Source organism: Xyrauchen texanus, chromosome 44 (genome assembly GCF_025860055.1).
Source record: "Xyrauchen texanus isolate HMW12.3.18 chromosome 44, RBS_HiC_50CHRs, whole genome shotgun sequence".
NCBI classification, from domain to species: Eukaryota; Metazoa; Chordata; class Actinopteri; order Cypriniformes; family Catostomidae; genus Xyrauchen; species Xyrauchen texanus.
This window is the reverse complement of record NC_068319.1, coordinates 13,496,661-13,519,422: the sequence shown is the minus strand read 5'-3', so window position 1 is coordinate 13,519,422 and position 22,762 is coordinate 13,496,661. Positions and strand designations below refer to the sequence as shown.

Genomic DNA, 22,762 nt, shown 5'->3' with positions numbered 1-22,762 from the left:
TCATGTTTGATCGTGTTCAACATGAAAGTCATAAAAAAGTTCAGTTGCAGGTGTGACTTGTGGTATTAGAAACATGATGCAGATGGTTTTTAAGGTCCCACCATTAAAGTTAATTTCTGATTTGCAATACCTGCACATAAATGATGCATTGTTCATCACACAGTGTTTACCCCCATTGGACACAGTGTGTTTTGACATACACTATTCATATAAAGGATCAAACACTCACATAAAGACCCCCTGAAGCATATTGCTTTTTAAAATCGTGATTGAAATGACAGGCACGCTGCTTAGAGCCCTGTTGCTTTTTTTAGCCTAATGAATGCATCTTTTCCACCTTAGAGAAAGATTCTTGAAAACTGTTATATAACAGCACTGGGTTTATAACCCCCCAAAATATACTCACCCTCAGGTTGTTTCAAACCTGTATGGCTTTCTTTCTTCCATGGAACACATAAGGTGGTGTTAGGCAGAATGACAACCCCAGTCACCATTCACTTTCATTGCATTTATTTTTTTGATATATATTTGTTTCATACAATGAAAGTGAGACTGTCATTCTGCCTAATGTCTCCTTTTGTGTTCCATGGAAGAAAGAAAGGCATACAGGTTTGGAACAACATGAGAGCAAATGATGAAGGAATGTTCATTTGGGTGAACTGTCCCTTTTACCGTTTCATCTGTTTAAAGAGAGATAGGGAGAGAAAGTGAAAGAGAATGAGATGGAGAGAGAGAGAGAGAATCCACTGTTTGGCAGTATGCACTTCTTTCTGCTGTAAGCTGAAATGCCTTATCCAGCAACAAACCGTAGTGTATGTCCCCCTCTATGCCTGTCGACCGTGTGTCTGTAGGAGTCCCAAGTCCAGAGAGACCGGTACGGTAACTCATAACCTTAAACGAGCAATGCTGTACTGGGATCGCCCATCGAGGGATGTGATCCGCCTCTAATTGGCATCTCTCTCTTTTCTTCCTCTTCTTGATTTCCTTTTCCTTAAGAAGCTTTGCTGCCACACCGATCCTTATGCCGCATAATACCTGCAATGTTTTTTGCATGTTATTGTGCACTGAGGAGCAATTTGAAGGTAAGAGACTTGCAGTGAGCATGTGTAAGTGTGTGAGTCACATGGGGATGTACGATTATTCCATGTGGCCACACAGGTGGTTGTGATATCTGTGAACTGCCACAGTGGGATATTTTTCTATTGCAATTGACTAAGTTTGTTTTCACATAAATTTTTTCGTGCTGTGATTTTCTGAAAGTAACACAGGAGGTGTATCCAGTAGCATTGAAGTGTAGCTAAGAAAAAGTCTTTTGACATGAAATGCATGAAATTTTGTCAAATGTGTGGAAAAGAAATAGTTTTATACAATAGATGTAATGATTAGTAAGTTTAATAGTTTTAATGCTTTGTGCGTTAATTAATATGTCTTTGGTGATTCTCACACAAACTGTCAAGAAAATGTCCTTTAATATTTTAGTCCATAATAAAAAAACAAATAAGAAATAATATAGAAACATATTTTTTACACGGTAACAACATTGTCATGGCAGTCATATTTTACCCCCAATTCTCATTACTGCGATGCAAAACAAATTCTGTATCATTGAAATTTGAAGTATTTAAGTATTTACAGAGCACGTTATTATTCCCTTGGTGCTGATTTAAATGTATATAATCATTGTTATTGTAATGCACCATAATGCATTCAAAATCACTTTGTTCCGGTAATGAGAAAAGATAAATATCCAGACACATTCCGGTAATGAGAATTGGGGTGTAAAATGGTCCTAAATGTACGGTTAATTTACTTTATGCAAAATATAATGTTATATTTTATTTTTATTGATTTGGAGTTATATATAACAAGGACATTTTCTTCACCGGTTTCATGAAAATCACCCAGTTAGTAATTTTACCCCATTGCCTCAGATTAAAATAATAGTTTTACAAAAATGATATAATATGAAGAGACGTTAGATGAGTTTATCAGTGTATTGTGAGTTTGAGGAGAAGTCAAGTTTCCTTACCTCATTGCAACTATCTCTGTAGCTCTCTCTATCTCACTGCCCTCCATAGAAACTTGTAACATTGCAGCTACTGTATATGCCTTAGGGGCAGTTCACACCGAATGAGTTTTTCTATGTAAACATGTCTAAACGGATGTCTTTGACCGTTGCGCCTCTTCTCTCGTTTTTTTCAGCATCTCATGAAGGGTGCCGCATTTTTTAGATGCCATGTCAGGTTAAAAAGAATGTCAACTTTTAAACAAGCATCTCAAGGTACTTCCAATTTGTTCCGCTGCATTTTTTGTGCAAGAATGCGTACAGCCTGAACGATCCCTTACACATGACCAGCTCCAGGAGTTTATTTCCTGTAATGTTTTGGGAATCTTTCAGTCATTTACCCAGCTGCTTGTCATCTTTTTTTTTTTTTTTTTAAGCTCTGGCTTCATTTTGTCTTTTGTACTTGAGGCAAGTAAATTGTGGTTAATAGCTCTATACCTTTCTCTCATCGACATCCATCCTCTCTTTGATGCATTTTTTTTTTCTTCAGTTTTGTTGCTTTGGAGTGAGAGGTGGTTAATATGCAAGAAACTGTTACTGCACCTGTCATCTCTCTCTCTCTCTCTCTCTCTCTCTCTCTGTTCTAATAATGCAGGATGGGGAGGTGGACCCTTTGACAGTAGTCTCCTCTCTACACCCAAATTTGTTGAAAATTACAGAGAGCAAGCAGAAACTCTTAGTTCACACCAAACACAGATTTACTGTATTTTTTTTTTCTATGTACACATGCACAAGACATTTGTGATGGTTGAGCTGCATCTCATTGTTTTTTTTTCAACATTGTGTGCATGGGTGTGGTGATTTTTAGATGCATAAAACTGCATCTTGACACACCTGTGGTCTGTTTTAGTTGCTGAGCTTCATTTAGCTTTTCAGTGCAAGAACACGTTCGGTATGAACAGGCTCTTAGAAGATTTGAAACAATGGTGTGAGTTGACATTAATCAAATAGGACTTGGGCTGCATGCAGCTATTCTCAATTGGCGTTTATAGAGAAGGCTTTGTGGGGGCTTGTCCGGGTTTTCTGATGTTGTGAAATTGCTGCTTAGTGTGGAGGAGGTGACGCTTTTCTTCCCTCTGCAGCTTTAAATGGATTTATCTGTGTTCTAATGCATCAGGCTGGCAGTAAACATGATGCTGAGGATGCAGGGGTGGACTCTGGCTTCGAAAAGAGAGGAAGTGAAATTGTATGGATGATTTGGTCCCTGAAAAATCATAGTAATATTTTGCAGTGGGTCTGATGCTGTTTTGTGTGTGTGTGTGTGTGTGTGTGTGTGTGTGTGTATGTGTGTGAATGCACGTGTGGGAGTGTGAGGGGGTGCGAATGTGGCTGTGTGTGTGGGAAGAGATTGATGCCAGTGTGTGTAGCAGCCAGTGTGTGAGAGTGTGTATGTGGGTGGTGTGTGTGTAACTAGAAACTGAGATCTGGCTTGCCTTTCCTCTTTCTTTTTTAGTTGTCTGTATAAAAACACACTTGATCTGTCTATACTAAAAAACAAAAGAGATGGTTGTTGACTTTAGGAGAGCACAGAGTGACCACTCTCTGCTGAACATCGACGGCTCCTCTGTGGAGATCGTCAAGAGCACCAAATTCCTTGGTGTTCACCTGGTGGAGAACCTCACCTGGTTCCTCAACACCAGCTCTACTACCAAGGAATCCCAGCAGAGTCTCTACTTTCTTCGAAGGCTGAGGAAAGCACATTGAGAGCATCCTGAGCAGCTGCATCAATGCCTGGTTTGGGACTAGCACCGTTTTGGACCGCAAAGCCCTGCAGAGGATAGTGAGGACAGCTGAGAAGATCATTGGGGTCTCTCTTCCCTCCATCAAAGACATTTACAAAAACACTGCATCCGCAAACCAACCAGCATTGTGGATGACCCCACACACCCCTCACACAAACTCTTCACCCTCCTGCCATCTGGCAAAATACTCTTCAATACTCAGAGACTGGACTGACATACACACACACACACTTGTCCTGAGTTGCACTTTAATTATTGTCACTTTACACCTGGCTGCTACCTCAATAACTGCTATGTGCATAGACCACTATCTCATAGTATGTTATGTTTACATTTGCCATTTTTAGAAACTGTCATCTTTATGCACTACTGTGTCTCTCACTGTGCCTATTGTCCTGTTAATTTTTTGTAATTTATTGTACTGTCTTGTACATTTTGCACACGTTTGCCTGTGCACTTTATCTAGGTATGTTATTTAGTCTGTGTAGTCTCATGTGGATCTGTGTTTGTCCTATGTTGTTTTTATGTAGCACCATGGTCCTGGAGGAACGTTGTCTCGTTTCACTATGTACTGTACTAACTGTATATGGTTGAACGACAATAAAAACTCACTTGACTTGAATACTACTAGGGATCTAAGAGCTACAGGCCAACAGTCTTCTGTAACATTACCCAACACTCTCTCCTCCATGAGCACTCCTGCACACAACTGACCTGCTCCTCGTGAAGCACCATGAATCTGTAAAATCTAAATTGGAGTCAGAATCAGAGAGAGATTTGTGTGCACACAAACACGAGTAAAAAAAAATTAAAAATTCAAAAAGTCATGAAAATTTCCGCTACAGTGTCATTTCCACCGCATCACAAATTATTTTTGGTATTTAATATATTTCCATGGTGGAAATGAAGGTAATGGAAATTACATTTTTATTTTTATATTAAATAGCCAACTCCTTTGTCTAGCTAAGGATAATTTAATAGCTAACAGTTTATGTATACACAACATTAAATAATATTTTCACACTTTTTTGCATAATTTGGCAAAATGACAGATGGATTGGTTGCTTGATGATGCACAATAAAAATACTTCACAAATTTCCTTTCCTTTTCCAAACATCACCTTGTCTCATATTTCACCTCAAGCATACTCTTCATGGACACTTCTGTGAACTTGGTTAATAAGTATACTTCCTTTGGGGGGAAAAATACAAAATACAATTACATTACATTAAAGGGGTCATGTCATGAGGAATCAAATTGTCCTTAATATTTTGACATATAAGAGGTTATTCTACTATAAAAAAAAATTGAACTCAAAACTTAATGCCCAATGCAATAAAAGTATTCAACTTCCCTATATCACTAGGGGTCTCATTAATTCATGACAGCCTCTACAGCGAAAAACATCAATGCTTACATTACATCATCACACCCTTGCATGATGGTGCACTGAGAGAGAGAGAGAGAGAGAGAGAGAGAGCAGGAAAAATAGGCCTAGTGTGGCCTAACTATTCCTAAACACTAACATCTGGACTATTTTGAATTATTTTTGTGTATAAACATGCACTAGTCTTTGAAAGTTGTTATTTATTTTGTACCATTTTGTAAAGATGTGGTGTCAAGTTAAACTCTGAAAAGGAGGTGCCATTCTTTTTGCCATTCTGTTTTCAGCACAAACTGCTCCAAAAAATTTTTTTTGCCCATCTGCACTATTTTTAATTGTTGGTGTATGTAAACATGCACTAGATGGACGTCTTTCACCGTTTTGATGCATTTCCGGCGATGTGCACAATGATACTTTATGTGTGTGTGTCTTCATTGTGCTTTGGGACTGCAGTATGTATGTGTGGTTTTTCAGCTCATATCAGTGTGGATTGCTTGTGAATCATATTACGATTCAAGCTTTGCACAGGAATTGTTATTGAAGGATGGAGCAGTTTAAAACTCTATTGGACCCAATTGCAAAATCATGAGTAAACTGTTTCATTCATGAATATTTCAATAATAGTTCATGTCGCTGCTGTGCTTACTGTACAGTAAAGGAACAGTTCAATATATCTGGATGCATTGTGTTTTATGTGCGTTATGTTTATGCCCTGAAATGTAGTTTTATAATGTTGTTGAGCTTGATTGAGTTTCAAATATGGCTGTATCATAACAGTGTCCATTACATTGATGTTTAAAGAAGGGAATTTATAGGCTAAAACTAAGCGTTTCAGACAGAGGCCCAGAGACAGGGTGGAAAATGATCATATCTTACTAAATTATGACTGTTTTTGTGCTAAAAAAAACTTTACTAACATTATCTGTGGACCTCAAAGAAGATAATAAAATTACCCCTTTAAATTGTTTGGTGTGGTTGATATGAAGGCACAACTGTGGGACAGTCGTCATTCTTGAAAATAAAAAAAATTAAAAAAATTAAATGATAGAATAGATATCTCAAGATACTGAATTTATATTCTTGTGTTAATAAAACAGGAAGTTCTACAAAATTCACCAAAGTCCAATGAAGATGAATAAGAAACAAGTAAACACACACACACACACACACACACACACACACACATAATATATATCACAGTTTTCTATCACAACACATTAAACAAAAAATCACAATATTATTTTTGCAACCCACCCATGATTTTCTGATTCACACTCTTGAGTTGCTACAGAGAAAGTGTGCTATTCACCACAAAATATACTTTTAGGCAGTAACACTACAAGTGAAAGTAGTGTCAGCTCAATTATTCACAGTATTAGAATTTACTATATGTGGCTTGAAGAGCCATCTGATGGCAATTAACCTTTTGCATATCCTATCTTGCAAGAATATGATAGTGTGAGCCAGAAATAAAGTTAGATTTACAGTAGTTCTTTACCCTTTCATATAAAGGAAACACTAACTGAACAGAAACAGACATTGTGCACAGTCATGCTCTAGATTAGAATGTATGTGCAGCTGGGGATCAGAGGCAGACTTTTTTTCCATGTGAATTCAGAGCGAGAGACAGAGAGAGAGAGAGAGAGAGAGAGGTACCCAAACAGTCCTGACCCATCAGTTAAAAATGTAGAGCAAGCTTTGAGTCATGTAGCCATGAATATTTCACACAGAAGTCTCAAACAGTTCTAGTGATGAATGCAGCAATGCTTACAGAGAGTTCGCTTCAGCAGGGTGGCACAGTTTCGGTGGTGCACAATCCCATCTTCTCCATCCTGGACCTGCAGTGTGTGCTTGAAGATAACTATTGGCCAACTGTTTAACAAATATTTATCATTGTTTTGTCTTTAATTTTTCAGTATGTTTAGTTGAAGGACTGCCAAAATCAACGTGTTAACTGATATCATTTAAATATATTTAACACTGTTACATTTCTCAAGGCTAGTGTTATCGATAGTGGCAATTTCATGTTCAATAACAGTGATTGCAAAAGTTTCAATCAGTTTTAATTTAAGCAGAAGTGTGTAATTTCTTCGACACTAGCGTCACCAAGTGGAATTAAAAAAATAAACATTTTCAAGCAATTTTCTGTATACGCCCTGGTTTGCCATTAGTCGAAAAAAGATAGTCCCGCCCCAAACTCTCTCCACTGGTTGAGCCAATGTTGCTGTGTCAAGCTGACAGGGCCACTAAAAAAAAATAAAAAAAATAATAATATTTGGGAAAGCGCTCCAGAGCCAAAATGTTTACACTTTTCGAGGAAATCAACCTACTAATGGCTTGCTTATAGTTATTCCTACATATTAAGTTGGAATAGTAAAGTATATTATTATCAGCTATAATCATAATAACACTGGCTCCAGCCATTAGTACCTTTACATTTCTTCATGTTTGGATGGATTTAGTGTTTTGGATTTAGGATTTTGCTCATGGTGTCTTTGCTCAGGATTTCATCTGCTTTTAACAAGCAGTCAGGCAGTGGTGTTGATCATTGATGTCTTTGTTGTGTATTGTGAAAGTCTTGCAGGTTTTCCCTGGAGCTTTCTTAAAAGAATACATGCTTGTGTTTCCTTATGCTTGTGTCTGTTCATTGTGTGTGTGCGTGTGTGCATATGTTCGTGTGTGCGTGAGTGAGTGAGTGTGTGTGTGTGTGTGTGCGTGTGCGTGTGCGTGTGCTTGTATGTGTGAGTGGGTTTGTGTGGTTTGCTGTGTGTTCTCATTAGTTAGTGCTGGCATGTTTAGAGTCACCACCACCCATTACAGCTTTATTAAAACTGCTGCAGTTATCATACACAAACTCACATTCTGTCTGTCGCAGAATGTGAGCTTTATGAACTTTAACGCATACACATATTAATTGCGCAAGCACAGCTTGTTCCTGTCAGGCTCTATTAGCACACACACACACACACACACACACACACACACACACACACACGCACACCACGCACACACACACACACACACACACACACAAACATCCCATAACAGTTAACCATTAGACCAGTCCCATCATTTTTCAAATATTGCAGCGTATGCGCAGTAAGTGTTGGCAGAAAGCTGGCTTTCAACTGTTGTGTTAGATTTGACAGATAAGAAAGCTAGTGCTAGCTATCTCCTCTAAATATTGCTTAAAGATCATTTAGAATTAAATTATCCTTCGGGTTCAAAGCTAGCTAGGTTTGGATAGCCCTCAGTTTTTGTCATTGCGATTTTGACAGCCAACAGTGCAGCACAACATTTCATTTATCTTAACCAGACAATTTAACGGTAACAGCTATCTTTTTGAGCACAGTTTGCTCAGCCAACTATAGGTTTGGTTTATTGTTTGTGGCAGTCTTTATGCCACCACTTCCGTTTGTGACGTAGGTGGTGACGATGCCAATTGGTCTATGGAGTAATATACAGTAACTAGATATACATTTTGTTTTACATTTTCTAAAGAAAATGTGTGTGTGTGTTTGCTTAGAGAAAAATTACCACCACTATGCTTGGGTGTTGCCAGGATGTTGCTATGCGCTTGCCAAGGTGTTCTGAGTGGTTTTTAGTAGGGCTGGGTAAACATTTACATTTTACGATTAATCGCGACCTTCATTTGAACGATATAGATTCTTCACAAATACCCAAGATCAATCTTTTAATCTATGCACAAGTAAAGCACTCACATATGTGACCAAAAATGTGTTCTATATGCTTAAAAATACCTGTGATTAGCCACTGCTGGTAATATTTCACTCACCAGTGATTGAGTAGTATAGAGGCGAAGAAGTTCAGCACAGAGATCTTTTCACTACAGTTTGAGAGTAAACGTTTAGTTTGACTTGTTCCGTGTAATGTGTGTCCTAAGATAAGATCCATGCAATTAATTTTTCATTGAATTGTGTATTTTTTAATACCCCTTCTGTTCTTTACAGTCAGTTGATGATCAAAAACAAAAACCTTTAATTCTAAACACAAATAACATGCATGGATTAAAGAATTTTTGCGACTCCAGTCTCATGTGCTCAACCAAAACACTTCTGTGAAACACTTACTGAACTGCCTTAAGAGACAGTAATGCTTTAGCACTTGCAATGCAAATACTTGTAACAATATATATATATATATGCAATATAATATGCAATTTCAAGACAAATTTATTGATGAAATTCAGATAATTCTTCATTTTTAAAAAAGCTAAATGTCACCAAAATTATGAAAACTTAATGCCAAAAGAAATTTATTAAAATATTTTTTTCTAATGTACCAAGTTAAAAGATCCCCTGTATAATTAACAGCATGATCTGAGAGATCATTTCTTTCATAAGTTTGCAATATGGACATAACTGAAATATATATCCAAATGAATCCTAATCAAATCAAATAAAAATGGGAAATCTGTATCAATACCTAGCCGTTGTTTTTAGTGCATTGCTGTGCAGTTGCTAGTCTAAAGAGCCCCCCCAGTCACTATGACATTGTCTCCATCCCTCCATCAATTTCTGTCGGAAAAGTTTGATTGCTTAGAAATGTAATAGCACATTTCTCCTCAACATGCCACGTGATTTGAGGTATCACCTCTATAGCGCAAACAATTCAAGACAGGTTCTTTGACAAAGTATTATACACTCACCTAAAGGATTATTAGAAACACCATACTAATACTGTGTTTGACCCCCTTTCACCTTCAGAACTGCCTTAATTCTACGTGGCATTGATTCAACAAGGTGCTGAAAGCATTCTTTAGAAATGTTGGCCCATATTGATAGGATAGCATCTTGCAGTTGATGGAGATTTGTGGGATGCACATCCAGGGCACGAAGCTCCCGTTCCACCACATCCCAAAGATGCTCTATTGGGTTGAGATCTGGTGACTTTGGGGGCCATTTTAGTACAGTGAACTCATTGTCATGTTCAAGAAACAGTTTTGAAATGATTCGAGCTTTGTGACATGGTGCATTATCCTGCTGGAAGTAGCCATCAGAGGATGGGTACATGGTGGCCATAAAGGGATGGGCATGGTCAGAAACAATGCTCAGGTAGGCCGTGGCATTTAAACGATGCCCAATTGGCACTAAGGGGCCTAAAGTGTGCCTAGAAAACATCCCCCACACCATTACACCACCACCACCAGCCTGCACAGTGGTAACAAGGCATGATGGATCCATGTTCTCATTCTGTTTACGCCAAATTGTGACTCTACCATCTGAATGTCTCAACAGAAATCGAGACTCATCAGACCAGGCAACATTTTTCCAGTCTTCAACTGTCCAATTTTGGTGAGCTCTTGCAAATTGTAGCCTCTTTTTCCTATTTGTAGTGGAGATGAGTGGTACCGGTGGGGTCTTCTGCTGTTGTAGCCCATCCGCCTGAAGGTTGTGCGTGTTGTGGCTTCACAAATGCTTTGCTGCATACCTCTGTTGTAACGAGTGGTTATTTCAGGCAAAGTTGCTCTTCTATCAGCTTGAATCAGTCGGCCCATTCTCCTCTGACCTCTAGCATCAACAAGGCATTTTCGCCCACAGGACTGCCGCATACTGGATGTTTTTCCCTTTTCACACCATTCTTTGTAAACCCTAGAAATGGTTGTGCGTGAAAATCCCAGTAACTTAGCAGATTGTGAAATACTCAGACCGGCCCGTCTGGTACCAACAACCATGCCACGCTCAAAATTGCTTAAATCACCTTTCTTTCCTATTCTGACATTCAGTTTGGAGTTCAGGAGATTGTCTTGACCAGGACCACACCCCTAAATGCATTGAAGCAACTGCCATGTGATTGGTTGATTAGATAATTGCATTAATGAGAAATTGAACAGGTGTTCCTAATAATCCTTTAGGTGAGTGTATATAGGGTTATGAGTTTGTTGAAATCCCTAACTCTAATGTAGCCTATGAGCAGTAGTAAAAGTAATACTTGCCTTAGCACAGCTTACTATGTAAATACAGTTAACACTCAGAGCTTGACACTTCACTTTACTGAGTCATATAAGCCATAAAATATTTTGTTCTTATACCTGTCAACTGCGTTTTCCTGAGTGGAAACTCTGTTGCAGTGCAATTTGTCCGTGTGTGTTCTGTGGCTCCTCCTCTCTTGGTTCCTGCTTGGCTGCACTCCCTGCAGTACACTAGCTGAGTGCCGCAGAGTGCTGGATGCAGCGGTGGGGAAGTGATTCAGGGCCTCCCCACATTATTGGCACACACACTCACACACACACACACAAACACACACACAGAAAAACGATGAACAAAGTCTCTGAGGCTGCCCAGAGAAAAGGAAGCCACTCCACAGCATGCAAGCCTCTCTTCTGTCTGACTGAACACTCAGTCAAACACACACACACACACATACACTCGCACACACACACTTAAAGAGAAGCATGCAGAAAAAGAGAGAGAGGAGCACAGAGGTAAGAAAAGACTTTATAAATTAAGTGTGTGTGTGTGTGTGTGTGTAGGGAGAGGACTATAAGACTAGTGTGATAAAATGTATTTTCGATAATCAAGTTGTTGAGTGTCGTAAACATTTTAAGGCTTTGTCAGACTAAGTTGGAAATAACTGCAGCAAAGTGACTCGCCCTGCAAGCTTATGTCATCTCTTTCTTTCCAGTTCTTTCTTTACCATGTTATTTTTCAACTCTCTTTCTCTCTCTGTTACTCTTTTACTTTGTCTTACTGTGTTTCTCTGTGACCTCCCACTTTGTGTTCCATCTTCCTCACATGTGCACTTGATATCATTCCTCTTATTTACTCTCTTTCTCTCTCTGTCTATCATCGTTCAGATGTTCTCGCTCTGTTTTTCCTGTGTTGTATACTCTCACACTTGTTCTGCATTATACACAAATAGCATCATCTTAGCATCCTGCTTGATTTAATGTGATCCACACATGTAAATTATGTCATCATTTACTCACCCTCATTTTATTCCAAACCTGAATGATTTTCTTTCTTTCATGGAACATGAGTAAATGATTTTTGTTTCTCTGAATTGTCATTTTTGAGTGTACTATCCAGTGTATGTGCATTTCTGCTGCAGTTTACTACTGAAAGGGCAAACTTCCTGGTAAACATGTGGCTTTATGCTAAGCCTGTATACTGTGTGTGTGTGTGTGTGTGTGTGTGTGTGTGTGTGTGTGTGTGTGCGTGCGTGCATGCGTGCGTGCGTGCGTGCGTGTGTGTGCGTGTGGGTGGGTTTGGGGGGTTTACGAGGACTTTTTTTAGGTTAACAGTTTTTTTTAGGTAACTGGTAGTTAGGGGGTTGGGTTGGGAATCTATAGTTTGTAAAGTATAAAAATCATTATGTCTATGGAGAGTCCTAATAAGGATAGCCACACCAACATGTATGTATATAACACTTGAGTGTGTGTGTGTGTGTGTGTGTGTGTGTGTGTGTGTGTGTGTGTGTGTGTGTGTGTGTGTGTATGTGTGAGTGTGTATTTATCACTTTGTGGGGACCAAATGTCCCCATAAGGATAGTAAAACCCGAAATGTTTGACCTTGTGGGGACATTTTGTCGGTCCCCATGAGGAAAATAGCTTATAAATTATACTAAATTATGTTTTTTGAAAATGTAAAAATGCATAAAGTTTTCTGTGAGGGTTAGGTTTAGGGGTAGGGTTAGGTTTAGGGGATAGAATATAAAGTTTGTACAGTATAAAAACCATTATGTCTATGGAAAGTCCCCATAAAACATGGAAACACAACATGTGTGTGTGTGTGTGTGTGTGTGTGTGTGTGTGTGTGTGTGTGTGTGTGTGTGTGTGTGTGTGTATGTGTGAGCGTGTATTTATCACTTTGTGGGGACCAAATGTCCCCATAAGGATAGTAAAACCTGAAATTTTTGACCTTGTGGGGACATTTTGTCAGTCCCCATGAGGGAAAACAGCTTATAAATCATACTAAATTATGTTTTTTGAAAATCTAAAAATGCAGAAAGTTTTCTGTGATGGTTAGGTTTAGGGATAGGGTTAGGGTCATGGGATAGAATATATAGTTTGTACAGTATAAAAACCATTATGTCTATGGAAAGTCCCCATAAAACATGGAAACACAACATGTGTGTGTGTGTGTGTGTGTGTGTGTGTGTGTGTGTGTGTTTGAAGCTGATGTGCAAAGACCAGCATTTGTGGTCAGGTCTGATGCCCCGGTGCTTGATGATTTCTTTCATGTTTGCTTTAGCTGGGGATGACGACACTTCCACTCGTGATAAGTTATACTATGTCAGAGAATGCTAGAAACTGATGGCAAAGAGTCTTGAAATGTGCTGTTCATTCAACAGCTTACATAGTGACTTGAATACTGTCTTTATGAATGAACAACTGAAGTCAAGCCTGTATTCTAACACATGTAACTGTAGTGACAGAAACTAAAGTTAATATCAAAGATGGCGATATCCATAACACCGGCATGTCTTATCACAACTGGTGCTGCGTTATTAAATAAATGAGTCGAATTGAGGCACAAGTTCATCCATCAGATCATACTGAACTGAAACGGCTTTGAGTGCTTTTTAACCGAGTGCAGATTGCAGAATTTGTGTCGTGCGGATTGCACCCGTGAGCAGCTCCGGTGGAAGACAGCAGCTGGATCATAGGATGACACGCAGCTCATACTGTATCTTCATCTCTGTGAGTTAATAAAATCCCTTATGATTTACACAAACATGCATGTGTACAGTGCAGTTTGGCCCTCACATTATATAACTAGTTGTCCAGCACAGTTCTGTTTACACATTACGAGTTTGCTGAAAATGTGGTTGTGAGTCCTGAAAATTTGTGGGTGTCATTTCGGTTGTAGAATGTGGCTGTCACTCTCCAAAAAAACCTGTCTGTGAATGTAACCGTATTAAGCCCTCAAATACAGAACTGAAAACAGTATTCCACTACTGTGTGATTGCCATCAACCAATGAACATTTCAGACAGCTGGTTCAAGTTGCTTTTGGGAATCCAATTTAATGTACTTGATTTCAAACTGGCACAACGTCTTTGAACAGGGCTCCAGACAAAAGAAAAATGCCTACAGATCCATTGAAACATTCAGGAGCCAAATGGCTGTTTTTAATTGCCAAAATTACAAAATTGCATGATTTAGATGGTTGTTCAGAAACATGATTTGTTAAAAAAATTTCTTAGTCTCTCCTTACTCTGAGAGAGCGACCCAGACACAGAGACTACAAGAGTCCATATTAAATGGAATCCCAGATGCAGTTTATTGTGCTAACAAAATACCAATAATAACCAGATTTTTAACTCCTAACAAAATGAGCAATAATTCATCAACAGTAGATCATCGGCAACTGCATGTTTTAAATGTCTTGTAATCCTGTAGTCAGTTGTGAACTCATTGACGACTGATTCACTGTATGATTCACTGTGAAAGTGACTCTGATTCAAACTGCTAGCCAAAGCTCCTGAGTTTAAACCTTTTCCGAGAATCTTTTCAGCTGATTCATTAAAACAACCTGGTTAAAAAGAGTAATTTGTCCTCGAATCGGATAGTATGGCTTGGGCTGAGCTTGTGGTTGACACAAACTGTTGTCAATGCCAATTATTATTGCAATTATTAATTTTTTGTCTTATTTGCAACCATCCTTGCAATCTGGAGTCCAGTTAAAACACATTCATATATGTTGAACTCTCCATTAGAACTTTCTCTTGTGTGTAGGCACCCTTATAATGTTGTGTATACAGAGAATATGAGCGAGCCCAGCACCGAACCTTAAGGTACACCGTTGCTTAGCTGAACCCCCCCACATGCTTTCACTGGGACAGAGCGAGCAGTACCTTTTGATGATAATACAAACAAGACAGAAAAGTAGAAAGCGCGAGACCAACGTGAAATGGATTGAGATTATGTGAGTTGAACATGTTCCCAGTCTATGTTCACACGGTCTCTGTTGATCAACTCCAATCAGGATCTCTGAGTACGTCCTTCATCCGTCTGCCATCTCTGCCTCGCAGAATAATGCCATTGTTCACTTGGGCTCTCGTCTTTCGGCTTGGCTACACTGCTGCTTGGACCCAGACTGTCTCTGTGTGTGAGGTGTGTGAATGTGTGTGTGTCTGAGAGAGAGTGCTCATGTTACCTCCTTACTGTGCCTTGTTAGAGTGGTAAACATGAGCAGCTAACAGATGCAGGGTCTGTTCCTGTCTCTCAGTATGTATCTCAGATGCACACACACACACACACACACACACACACACATACACACATGTTGTGGCTATCAATATGAGGACTCTCCATAGACATAATGATTTTTATACTGTACGAACTATAGATTCTACCCCCTAACCCTAAACCTAACCCTCACAAAAACCTTCTGCATTTTTACATTTACAATAAAACATTGTTTAGTTTTTTAAGCAATTTGAATTATGGGGACACTAGAAATGTCCTCATAAACCACATTTGTAGCATAAAACCCTTGTAATTACCAGTTTGTAACCAAAAACTATTTCCTCATAAACTACCCAAATACACACACACACACACACACACACACGCATGCACACACACACTCAAGTGTTATATACTGCACACCTTCAAAACAAACTTCTTCACTAAGGTCTACTAACTGGATCAAAAAAGATAGCCACAATTACAAATGTATGAATAACACCATGCCTGCCACCAAATATGTATACTTCCCTTATATATAGTATGCTAAAAGAAGTATGTCAGTTGAGTAGTATTTCTGAATCCAAATCCTTCATAGTAAAAAAATTGTAGACAAGAAATTCGTAGATGACCTACTACATCTACCGTAATTCTGAATTGCGCATCCTCTGGACACTTTGGAGAACCGTGAATCGGGTGAATCTTTTCAACTGTAAGTTGAATATATTATATATACCAAGAAAGTTGTTCCTTGTGGTTACATTTTTCTTGTTTAACAAAACCAATTTTTTTTTGTGGTTGTTGTTACTATGCATATGGCGGCAGTGCCCAGGGGCCCTTGACTACCAGGGGGCCCTTGACTGCCCGTGAGTGCCCTGGGCTTTAAGGCTGCGTGATCTTTTGACCCCCCCGCTTGAAAACCCTTTTTGCCATGAACAACGAACAACCCCCCCCAATTACTATGTGATTGATTTGCAAAACGATGACGGGTTTTGGCCAGTTTTGCTCATATTATGGGTGTGCGATAGCTAGATGTGACTGGCTGAACGAAAGGTCCAACCTTCGCACACAATTCTCCGAACCTAGTCCTTGACTTTTGCAATCAAAGCTGGTCATTAAAGTAGGTCTTCACAATGCATCAAAACAGTTTTGAATGTGGGCACTCCCAGGCATACATAGGCTGGCGGTGTATGGCCATAGCAGCCATTTCAGCCCTTTTAGGAGATAATACACAATCATGACAAGACAGGCTCCCTAAAGATAATGCACATGACATAGTGGATGGAAACTCACAATGATTCACATTTACTTTAGCCAACCCAGTAAACCCAGTCTGTGCTCCCAGGTGCTCTAACAAACAGATGCAACAAAATATGCACTTTTACAATCATTTACAGTGTATTACAATATAAACAATACAATGTTAACATTTTCATATAACAAAATGAGCAATAATTAATCAACAGTAGATCATCGACAATTGCATGTTTTAAATGTCTTGTAATCCTGTGGTCAGTTATGAACTCATTGACGACTGATGCACTGTATGATTCACTGAGAAAGTGGCTCTGATTCAAACTGCTAACCTGAGCACATAAGTTTAAACCTTTTCTGGGGATCTTTTCGGCAGATTCATTACCGGCTTACTATTCATTCCCTTTACAGCTATGCAAAAGTGTTGGATGCTGACTGTAATATTTGTTCAATATATATGAAGTTAATTAAGTCATTATATTTATCATGACTTAATGAATAACCCAGCTATTTAAATTCAAAATGATTAAACCTGAATAATTCGCTTTTTCTCCATGTCAGAATTGTCTGCAAAAGTAGATTTTCGATTTTTTTTTTCGGCTAAAAGCCAAAAATGCCTTCATTGGCTGAAATTTCAGCCCATCCATGAATGCAGAGTAACATCATTAGGGCCAATAAATAATATAAAAGTGAACATTTATTTAATTGACAGATCGTGAAACTGTAAGCTGTTAGGTCTGTCCTTCCTCTGGAGTCACTGTTCCCTTATTCACAATATCTAATGATTAAATGATTGACATTTCACTGTCAGGACTAATTGATGGAGATGCTGAATATGGGGGGGTTCATGACCCCCACACTGATACATGCAGTAAGCACTTTAGTTTAGTTTTTCGCTGACTGTGCTCTTCACTCAGCCCTTGAGGCCCTCAAACAGGGTGAAAGGAAATGAGGAGGATGTTTTGGGGCAAAGATGCTCCATTTCTCACCATTTTCTCACAACTTTGGTCATAGAGCTTACGTGTTGTTTGTTCATTAATTTTTGTGAAATCGTGGTTCTATTTTTAAATCGCAGGCACAGAGAGACAGTGGGAGGGACGCTGGGCTCCTGTTGTGTGTCCTTTAGCTACCATTGGCCTCCATTGCTTATTATGGTTTGTGTGCAACCTGGACTCAAAAATTACACTCAACTCAATTGGAGTTCTGGAGCTCTCCACCTAGTAACCCAGCTTTTTTTTATACTGGTTCACCAGCTAAACCAGCACTAGAAGTGCAGTGGAAATTCATGCTGGCCTAAGCAAGTATTTTAGCAATGTAAGTCTAACTCCAAATAAACTTCAATCTGTCTCATCCCAGCTCTGCCTCCTCTGTCAAAATTAGCTCTCTGCTGCTTCGAGACAAAATTTGTCCAGGTGTGAGGTGTCCCTACACAGTTCTGTTTTATTGGAGATTTGCTGGGTGTGATTATGAACAGTGTTGCCATGATTAATAGAGTGATTAGCCCAGTGCTACTGGCTGTTTTTTAGAGAGAAAGAGATTATACGTGGGGATCTTAATTAGGTTTTCCGTGTTGTGAGAGTAAACCCATGCTGCAGGCTTATATAACCCAAAGCCATGCTTACAGTTTCTAAACCAGCAAGAGTATTTTTAGCATTACTTTTCATTGAGATCCATATCTGGACTCTAATCCGTTCCATGCAAAATTTGGTTGCTATTTGGTTACTATTCATTCCCCTTTTACAGCTATCCAAAAGTGTTGGATGCTGACTGTAAGATTTGTTCATTTATACAAAATGTTTAATATTTCTTCAATAGATATGCAGTTAATGAAGTCATTATATTTATCGATTATGCAATTACCCGAAAGGCAATGTGGTAAACAATACAGGAAGAGAACCGATGAGATTTATTTGCTCCCTGGTAATAAATAAATAAACAAATAAATAATAAAATAGCTTAAACCATTTAAAAGTAGTTTGCTGGTCTTGACTGGTTTAAGCTGATCTAGCTGGTCTCCCAGCCTGGCCAAGCAGGTTGTAAGATGGCCTGTCTGGGGTAACTGGTCAGCCAGATGTTTTCCAAACATTTCCAAATGTTCCCAAAAGTCTGGCCAGCCTAGCCTGCTTGGACAGACACTTAGTCCATCTGAGGTGACTCTACCCACTTTAGCGCTGACAAAAAACAGCTGAAACCATCCAGTCACACTCAGAGTGGAAAGTGGCTTTATTTTCCTTCCATGAAAAAATACCAGAGGATATTCAATTAAATAAAGTCAAACTTAGGACAAACAAGTATGAGTATGTGTTTTTGGTAGGGGAATCATTATCATTGGGCCCAGCTTAAAGAAATCGTCCTAATTCTTCTTTTATGTTACTCCGAGGAGATGTCTCAAAGCTCAAATCTATTTGGCCAGTGTAATTAAACAGCCTTTAAAAAGCAATTAAACTTTTAATTAATTTCTAGTCTGCTCTGATTCTGAAGTACACTGGCAGCTCATGCTCAAACCCCACTGATGCTGTCTGCTATGACTGTATGCACTGTCAAATGCAACATATGGACGCTGTCCTCAGAGAGCCAGGAATGCCTCTCCAGACCCTTTAAAGTAAAAAAAACTTCTCATCATCCAAACCTTGCAGCTGCAGTTTGACCATCAGGATTATCTGAACAGTGCAGGAAAAGTCTTTGACTGGTGCTCAAGTCATTGCAGTCCATCTTCATATTGTCTAAATGAATGGACAACATCTACAGATTATATATTGAATATGTACATTCTTTACCATAATGTATTTTTTACATTAATGCAAAAACATGTAGACAATTTATTTTATTTTTTTTGAAAAAGGTATGTCAATATATGTGGACAGCGGGACTAAGATGTGACCACTAATTATCTCTCTCTCTCTCTCTCTCTCTCTCTCTCTCTCTCTCTCTCTCAAAAATAAATAAATACAAAGCATATCGGATGAAACTAGAGACTCAAACAGGTTTAAATATAAAAACTCAATTTAATAAGGTTTCTTACCAGATGTAGTTTTGTTGCCATTTCTCTCAAATACAAACTCAACTTGTCGCCATGTTGTTTTGTCACATGACAGGGTGTGTCAAAATAACAGCCTACAGTCTCCTGAACTGAGATGTGGACATGGGGTCTCATGAGGTTAAAGTTTTTCTTGGCGGAATAACTGGGTAAATGATATACAGAGAACCCAAAATGTATTTAGACCCTTAAACCACACTTGAAAATGTATGTATATCTTTCAAATATCTTTATCTTTAAAAATATTATAAAATTAGGCTGGGCATAGAAATGCATAAATTCTTCGACTACATACTCTTCAGACATGTTTAGTAAGTTCTGTTCTCTGTTTTGTGTGCTACTGTGTTGTGTTCTTTTGTCACTATAGCTGTGGTGGACCTGTTTTTAGATAAACAAATGAGTATACGCTTGAACGCTCCAGTGTCACAAGAGGGCTGCATGAACTGTTGCTCTCTTTGTCACGGAATGCAGAGGCAGGACACAAAAGCAGAGTTAAAAAGGAGATTTCTTTATAAAAAAACAAAAAACAACATAAACTCCCACAAGGTGGAAAAACAAATTAAACTACCCCACAGGGGAAAAGGGAATCCAGGCTGGGGCAGAGAGTAACAGTACCGACCAGTCCGACAGAATGAGGAAAGTTAATTAACACTGACTGGAACAAGAATAAAATAGGGAGAGAAATCAACAGGTTAACAAGACAGGACAGGTGTGACTAATAAACTAAAAATGGGCAAACAAGGAGGCGGGGTATGATGTAAGACAAAGAAACTCATGGCAATACAGAAACAAAACAATGCCACGTGCTCTCACAAGACACCAAGTCATCCAAATGGCATAAGCGCACATCGCCACGACAATAAGGCAATATATGCTCACGCCAACCGACAATAAAAATGAGAGAATGCGTAGCAAAGTCAAACAAAGTGATGTCATGCACTCTCACACTAAATCAAATCTGAGTGTACATCGAGAGGCAAATACAAAGACAGACAGCAAAACACAAGACATGGGACGATGATGTCACGGTCCTGTCAGACAAAATCCCAGAATGACAGAGTGACAGGACCGTGACACTCGTGCCCTATCGTGAACATGCTCAAGAGATCAACGGTCAGTGAACTATAATACATTGGATTTCGGTTTGTTTCTCACCAAACCTTATCAAATGCTTTCACAACAATCATGAGTCTCGTGGAATAATGTATTAGTCTTCTGAATTATACTTTTGCATTTTTTTGAAGCTTTAAGAGGTAGTCACCATAAACTGCCATTGAATGACATCACTGATATTTTTCACAATTTCTCCTTCTGTGTTGAGAAAAAGAAAGTCATTTAGGGTTAGACACAAGATATATACAAGTAAATAATGTCTACATTTTCATTTTTGGGTGAACTATCCCTTTAATTATGTATGCCATAACTTTATACCGGAAGTATCAATATTGTACATTACTTATTAAGTTCCAAGCGCTATACAGTATTTATATCCATCCATCCATCTTCAACCGCTTATCCGAAGTCGGGTCGCGGGGGCAGCTGCTCCAGCAGGGGGCCCCAAACTTCCCTACCCCGAGCCACATTAACCAGCTCTGAATGGGGGACCCCGAGGCATTCCCAGATCAGTGTGGAGATGTAATCTCTCCACCTAATCCTGTAGTATTTATAATTACAGTTAAATTAGACCTCACTTCCTGTGCTGTTTGGTGCTTGACATCCATACAATAATGCATGTTGAGCTGAATCAGATGCTTGTTACAGAAGAAAAAAGAAAAGATCAGCATGGATATTGTTTAAACGGTGAACAATATTTTGCTGACCAAAGCCAGATTTAATTTCCTTGTGCCAACCATGTGGATGACGATTCGCTTTCTGGCCATTAACCGAGCTGTCAGTTCACATCAAGGCTGATCCGATCTAGGAATGTCATGCATAGTTGAGTAAATTCCGAAAATAGAATGAACTTATAATGCATCCAGGATATGTTGTGTGTAATAAATGCACTGTAGAATTTTTATGCTGTCTTATAATGTTTTGATTTATTTATTTATAATTGTTTTGGTAATGATTATTCAAGCAAGGAAAATCCTGATTTCATGTTTTTTGTTTTTTTTTCCGTTTTTTTTAGATAAGGGTTAGTAGCTTTAGTACTGGATCAAGGCTGTGTGTGTGCATTTAGGCTCCTTCCTGGGGCGTCATTGCCCATCACATACAGGAACTTGCACATGGCCACACGACACACTCTGTACGCATACACACACAGGATATTGTGTATTCTGTACCTCCCAAAGGCCCAGGGCTTTTGTGAGGATCCACTAATTGTGTACTTTGTGTGTTTGGCTATGGATTAATGTTAATTAGATTCAGTCTTCATTAAAACAGAATGAAAAGCACAGATCTGCTTCACTCTTACAGTAGCTGTGATCACAGGTTTGAGGTGGATTTTTCACACTGATATTTGTACAAGTGTCTCTTCTGTTTCGTTTGTCTGATAGGTGAAGTGGCACATGCCAAGACATAATGCTACCCACACCAACAGCATATTAAAGATATAGTTCACCCAAAAATAAAAATACTGTCATTATTCTCCCACCCTCATGTTGTTTCAAACCCGATTTACTTTCTTTCTTCTGTGGAATACAAAAGGAGTTGTTTTAAAGAATGTTCGGTCCTTTGATTTCAGTATAAACAGCTTTAGATAATAATTTATTTGAAAGCTTAAAGGACCCAAATGTGTCATAAAAGTAGTCTGTGCAACTTGTGCATCACATTCCAAGTCTTCTGCAGGCATACATTCTCTTTGCGTGGATTACATTTTTGGTGCTATTTCGTCCTTTTTTGAGCTTGATATCCCAAAAAGAACAGTAAGAACATTCTTTTAAAATTATCCTTTTGTGTTTCAAGTCATACGGGTTTGTAACAACAAAAATTCGATTTTTGTGTTATTATTTTTTTTTACCTGGTATTTTGCATGGATCACTGTTTCAACAAAGTTCAACCACTGAGAACCTAACATGTAATTGTTCACCTGCAGTGCAATTTCTCGGAGCAAGCACACACACACATGGACACAGTGCCAGCCTGCACTCAGTCTGGATTTGGCAGTTTGCTGTGCAGGCTTGTAAAC

General features: G+C 38.8%; 1 protein-coding gene across 14 annotated transcripts in view; it reads left to right on the top strand.

Moving 5' to 3' along the window:
* LOC127637071 (disks large homolog 2-like) overlaps nucleotides 1–22,762 on the top strand; it is a 252,995-nt gene that overhangs the window by 50,297 nt on the left and 179,936 nt on the right. The window contains exon 1 of one of the 14 annotated variants that reach the window (XM_052117941.1): nucleotides 2,223–2,281. The exons of the other annotated variants lie outside the window; for them this stretch is intronic. The gene's annotated coding sequence lies outside the window, so the exon portion shown is untranslated. Of the gene's footprint in view, nucleotides 1–2,222; nucleotides 2,282–22,762 lie in introns of those variants that run through there. 14 annotated transcript variants of the gene reach the window in all.